The sequence below is a fragment of the Loxodonta africana genome, chromosome 3 (assembly GCF_030014295.1).
Source record: "Loxodonta africana isolate mLoxAfr1 chromosome 3, mLoxAfr1.hap2, whole genome shotgun sequence".
Classification (NCBI taxonomy): Eukaryota; Metazoa; Chordata; class Mammalia; order Proboscidea; family Elephantidae; genus Loxodonta; species Loxodonta africana.
The window spans coordinates 151,324,454-151,331,221 of record NC_087344.1 but is presented as its reverse complement, the minus strand read 5'-3'; positions in this window follow the sequence as shown (position 1 = coordinate 151,331,221).

The window sequence follows — 6,768 nt, the reverse complement described above, 5'->3', positions numbered from 1 at the left end:
ACTCTTACACCCAACTGACAAGAACACCCCATCTTTCTCTGGTAAGCCAAGAAAAAAAAAACCCATTGCTGTTTCATAGGAGTTGGTTCCGACTCATAGTGACCCCATAGGACTGAGTAGAACTACCCCATAGGGTTTTCGGGGACCATCTGGTGGATTTGAACTACCGACCTTTTGCTTAGCAGCTGAACTCATACCCACTACGGCACCAGGGTTTAGGCAAAGCTGCCATCTTGCAGTAAAACCATTAAACCTTCCATCCCCTTCTGGTGAGATTAACCCAACTGGTCCTGAAGAGTCTTTGTCTGAGATATCACCTGAGCTGGCACCTGGTACCTTGCCTGATTTATCACCTGAGGTAGATGCCTTTCAAGGCATTGCTGAATATTTCCAGGCCTCACTGCCACTATTCATTTTTGCTTTTGGCCTATAAATAGACTTAAGTCTCAGAAAACCCTAAAAGGTAAAGTACAAAGTGTGAACAATGAGGAAGCATGCCACACTCCAAAGGAACTGCTTGACTTTCCTAATATGGAGAAACAGAAACCTGGGGAATATGTGTGAGAATGGCTATTAAGGGTGTGGGATAATGGTGCAAGGAGCATAAACATGGATCAGTCTGAGTTTACCAATATGGTCCCACTAAGCACAGATTCTTCATTCAGTGTTTCTGCTCAAGAGGTTAGGAAAAGATCAAATAGTTCATTTGGTTGGGTCAATGAAGTATGGATTGCACGGTGGCCTACAGTAAATCAAGTTGAAGTACAAGACCTGCCCTGGTATACTGTAGAAGAAGGTATTCAAAAACTTAGGGAAATTGGTACATTAGAGTGTATTTATCAGGTTAGAACCACATGCCCACCGATGGAGTGCCAGAGGACACACCATTTGCCACAACAGTGAGAAACAAATTTACGAAGGGGCGGGGGGGTCCCAGAATCCTTGAAGACTGCTGTGTTTGCCTATTTATATGAGTAAGGCTTGACAGTGAGAACTGCCCTAACTGAATTAAAACACCTAACTACAATGGGGCTGATTGGACCCCGAGGTCATAGGGGCCAAGTGGCAGCACTCAATCGACAAAGACAAGGTGGGAGTGGTTAGTGGTTACCACAATGGACAGCAGAGTCAAAGCAGTAATCAGAATAGTCTGACTTGTATGGACTTATGACATTGGCTACTGAGTCATAGTGTCCTGGAGGTGAAATAAGAAATCTACTAATTATTTACTTCATCCTCTAGAAGTGAAAGAATTCTAGGTCAAGGGAACAGCAGTCTAACTCAAATCGCCAGAATAGAGAGTTACAGCCTCTCAATCAATTCCCAGCCTAGAGCCTATTTACAGACCCACAACCCCTTATATGAAGGGGAAGCCAGGTCCCCTTGAGGAAAGGCCCCCTACACTGTCAAAAATTTATGCTGTTAAATTTCTCCCAGCCTTCTACAAAGTGATCTACAGTCTTTTATGAGAGTGAGTGTTCACTGCGGCAAAGGAAATAACCAGGCATTCCTGGATACTGGCTCTAAACTGACACTAATTCCAGGAGACCCAAAACATCACTGCGGCCCACCAGTCAGAGTAGGGGCATATGAAAGTGAGATTCTTATTGCACTCTTAGCTCAGATTCACCTCACAGTGCATCCCGAAACCCATCCTGTAGTGATTTCCCCCATTCCAAAATGCGTGATAGATTTCCCCAGCAACTGGCAGAACCCCCGCACTGGATCTCTGACAAGTGGAAGCAGGGCTATCAGGTTAGGAAAAGCCAAGATGAAGCCATTAGAACTGCCTCTATCTAGGAAAATAGTAAACCAGAAGCAATACTGCATTCTTGGAGGAATTGCAGAGAGTACTGCCACCATCAACGGCTTCAAGAATGCAGGGGTAGTGATTCCCACCACATCCCCATTCAACTCACCTATTGGGCCTGTGCAAAAAACAGATACATCTTGTTGAATGACAGTGGATTACCGTAAACTTAACCAAGTGTTGACTCTAATTGTAGCTGCCGTTCCAGATGTGGTTTCATTGCTTAAGCAAATTAATATATCTCCTGGTACCTGGTATGCAGCTATTGGTCTGACCAATGCTCTTTTCCCATTTTCAGTTCTGAAGAAACACCAGAAGCAGCTTTTCTTCAGCTGGAAAGGCCAGCAATACACCTCCACTGTCCTACCTCAGTGATATATCAGCTCTCCAGCCCTATGTCTTAATTTAGTCCTCAGGGATTTGATTACCTTTCCATTCCAGAAGATGTCACACTGATCCATTGCATTGATGACCCTACACTGATTGGACCTAGCAAGGAAGAAGTGTAAATGACTCTGGACTTACTGGTAAAACACTTGTGTGCTAGAAGGTGGAAAGTAAATCCCATAAAAATTCAGGCTCCTTCCACCTCAGTGAAATTTCTAGGAGTCCAGTGGTGTGGGGTAGTGGTGTGGCTCAGGCAGGAAGAACCATCCTTGTCAGTAGTCCCCCAGTATCTGTTGACATTCATTGGTCTGTGAAGGAGCCTCACATGTTGTCTACCCCCGTGCCTGACCCTCTCTGCAGGTCTCTTCTCTTTTATGAAACAGCACTTAGAAAGGATTAGGACTAAGACCCACCCTTCTCTGGTATTACTTAACTGACACTCTATTCAAAGAGCTGGAGAAAGATGTGGTAGTCGTCTTCTATTCTGTCATATACAGTCACTGTGAGTCGGAATTGTGTCTACCCACTGTGGATTTACTTTCAAAGAAATACTCTATTACCCCAAAGAAGGTAACATTATAGGTATAGGGGTTAGGACTTTGACATTTCCCTTTGGGGGACACGATTCAATCCCTAACACTAGAGGGAGAGAGGATACCACGGCTGATGCTCCTCTTAATATCGGGAAGAAATCCTGTTTTTATAGCCTGAAGATCCTGAAACAAGTTCTAGTTGAAAAGAAAGCATTTCTTCCAGGGCTATTAGTGCCTCCATCAGTTTTATCTGATTTTTCTTGAAATGTATTGGTGCCAAGTGTCTTATCTTTGGTCTCACTAATTCTGAATTCCATTTCCTGAATTCTGCTCCTCTGACTTTCTATTGAGTTGTCCAATTCTGAAATATTATTGTTAATCTTCTGAATTTCTGATTGCTGTCTCTCTATGGATTCTTGCAGCCTATTAAAGTTGTCATTACACTCTTCATAACCTTCTTAATTTTCTCCACTGCGTTATCTGTGTGATACTTGGCTTGTTCTGCATTTTGCCTGATCTCCTTCCTGATTTCTTGAAGAGTTCTGAGTATTAATCTTTCGTATTCAGCCTCTCGTAATTCCAGTAATATATCTTCGTCCAGAAGACTCCTTCATTCTTTGTTTTGGGAGCTTGTTGAAGTGATCATGTTCTGCTTCTTTATGTGACTTGATATTGACCATTGTTTTTGAGCCATGTATAAATTATTGTCTTAATTTACTGTTTTGTTCTTGAACAGCCAATGCTGCTTTGCTTTTGTCCCACTTCTTGGGGTTTCTCGGCTTCTCCCTCCCCGTTGTGCTATACAGTAGAAACCATTCTCTTCTCCCCAGCACCTCGCTTGGCTCTCTGCATGGCCTCCTGGAGGTCTCGTTCTCACCCAAGCCTCCCTGCTTTCCTTTGCTCTTCATCACCATTCCCCATTCCTCACTTAATTTCCACGGTCGTGCCCCACCGACTGCAACCGGGGCAAACGTGGGGCATCCATGGCACGGGCAGGTAGGCTAAGGCAGAGCAGCCATGTCGTGGGCCTCCTTGGGCTCAGGGAAGGTTGGAGACCCCGGGGGTCTCTAGGGGTCGCTGGCACCTGAGGCGGACGAGGAGCAAGGAGGGGCGAAGGCCAGTCAGCTGCCCTCCCAGCTTCAGACTCACCCAATGCACTGATTTTAAGGCAATGAACAACATGATGAGCAGTGTCAAATGTCAAAAACCTGCCTCTCCGCTGCACGGCTGAAACAGTTCAAGTCAGACCTAGCACACATACACCCAAGCCGAGCACCAACAAGGGCCTAATCTGCTGAAATGGGCCCACACAGGTCCATGCAGGGGTTCAAGGCACTCAAAGTCCAAAGACTGCTTGTGCCTGGATAGGAGCTTCCTCTGCCCTGAGTTCCCAGCTTAGGGGAGCCAGCAGATTATTTTTCCCCCATTTGCTAATTTGTTCCTTCTCCAAGTATGAGAGAATGGTTTGGAGTGCACAGCAGGACCTGTCTCAGGCCCAGGCAAATCAAATGCTACTGAAGCCAGCTTGAGGCCTGGGGCAGAGGGAGGAGGGGTCAGATAAAGGGGAGTGTTCTTTTGAAAGGGGTGCTTTTTTTTTTTTTTTTTTAAACCTTTTATTGTGCTTTAAGTGAAAGTTTACAAATCAGGTCAGTTTTTCATACAAAAATTTATATACACCTTGCTATATACTCCTAGTTGCTCTTTCCCTCATGAGACTGCACATTCCTCTCTACTGTCTGTTTTTGTGTCCATTGGGCCAATTTATGCCCCTCTGCCCTCTCTTCTCCCATCTAGACAGGAGCTGCCCACATAATCTCATGCATCTACTTGATTGAAGAAGCTCACTCCTCACCAGCATCATTTTCTATCCCATAGTCCAATCCACTCCCTGTCCAAAGAGTTGGCTTTGGGAATGGTTCCTGTCTTAGGCTAACAGAAGGTCTGGGGACCATGACCTCTGGGGTCCTTCTAGTCTGAGTCAGACCATTCAGTCTGGTCTTTTTATGAGAATTTTAGGTCTGCATCCCAGTGCTGTCCTGCTCCCTCAGGGTTTCTCTGTTCTGTTCCCTGTCAAGGCAGTCATCGGTTGTAGCCGGGCACCATCTAGTTCTTCTGGTCTCAGACTGGTGTAGTCTCCGGTTTATCTGGCCCTTTCTGTCTCTGGGGCTCATAATTACCTTGTGTGTTTGGTGTTCTTCATTCTCCTTTGCTCCGGGTTGGTTGAGACCAATTGACGCATCTTAGATGGCCCCTTGCTAGTGTTTAACACCCCAGATGCCACTCTTCAAAGTGGGATGCAAAATATTTTCTTAATAGATATTATTATGTCAATTGACCTACATGTCCCCTAAAACCATGGCCCAAACTCCTACCCCTGCTATGCTGGCCTTCAAAGTGTTCAGTTTATTCAGGAAATTCTTTGCTTTTGGTGTAATGCAGTTATGCTGACCCCTTGTTTGTTGTGTTTGTCTTTCTCTTTACCTAAAATAGTTCTTGTCCACTATCTAATTAGTTAATACCCCTCTCCCTCCCTCCTTCCCTCCCCACTATTGTAACAGTCAAAGAATATTTTCTTGTGTGTTTAAACTTTTTCTTGAGTTCTCATAATAGTGGACTCATACAATATTTTCCTTTTGCAACTAATTTCAGTCAGCATAATGTCTTCCTGATTCCTCCACATTATGAAATGTTTCACGGATTCATCATTGTTCTTTGTGGATGCATAGTATTGCATTGTGTGAATGTACCATAATTTATTAATGCATTCAACCATTGATGGGCATCTTGGTTGCTTTCATCTTTCTGCTATTATAAACAGGGCTGCAATGAACATGGGTGTGCATACATCTGTTCATGTAAAGGCTCTTATTTCTATAGATATATTCCAAGGAGTGGGATTGTTGGATCCTATGGTAGTTGTATTTCCAGTTTTTTAAGGAGCGCCAAATTGATTTCCAAAGTGCTTATACCATTTTCCATTCCCACCAGCAGTGTATAAATGTTCCCGTCTCTCCAGAACCTCTACAGCATTTATTATTGTGTGTTTTTTAGATTAATGCCAGCCTTGTTGGGGTCAGATGGAATCTCATTATAATTTTGAATTAATTTCTCTAATGGCTAATGATCGTGAGTATTTCCTCATGTATCTGTTAGCTACCTGAATGTCTTCTTCAGTGACGTGCCTGTTTGTATCCTTTGCTTATTTTTTAATTGGCTTATTGGTCTTTTTGTAGTTCAGTTTTTGCAGTATCGTGTAGATTTTAAAGATCAGATCAGATGCTGATCAGGAATGTCATAGCTAAAAACTTTTTCCATGTCTGTAGGTAATCTTTTTACTCTTTTTAGTGAAGTCTTTGGATGAGCATAGATGTTTGATTTTTAGGGGCTCCCAGTTATCTACTTTCCCTTCTGGTGTTTGTACATTGTTAATAATGTTTTGTATATGGTTTATGCCATGTATTAGGGCTCCTAGTGTAGTCCCTAATTTTTCTTCCATGATCTTTATTGTTTTAGATTTTATACTTTGGTCTTTGATCCAGTTTGAGTTCATTTTTGTGCATGGTGTGAGGTATGGGTTTCGTTTCCATTTTTTAGCGGATGCGTATCCAGTTATGCCAGCACCATTTGTTAAAGAGACTGTCTTTTCCACATTTAACTGACTTTGCACCTTTGTCAAACATCAGCTGCTCATAGGTAGATGGAATTATGTCTCGATTCTCAATTTTGTTCCATTGTTCTATGTATCTGTTGTTGTACTAGTAGCAGTCTGTTTTAACTACTGTGGCTGTATAATAGGTTCTGAAATTGGGTAGAATGAGGCCTCCCACTTTGTTCTTCTTTTTCAGCAATGCATTACTTATCCAGGGCGTCTTTCTCTTCCATAAGAATTTGGTGATTTGTTTCTCCATTTCATTAAAAAATGTCTTTGGAATTTGAATAGAAAATATTGTATCTATACATTGCTTTTGGTAGAATGGACATTTTTACAATGTTAAGTCTTCCTATCCATGAGCAAGTATTTTTTTCCAATTCTGTAGG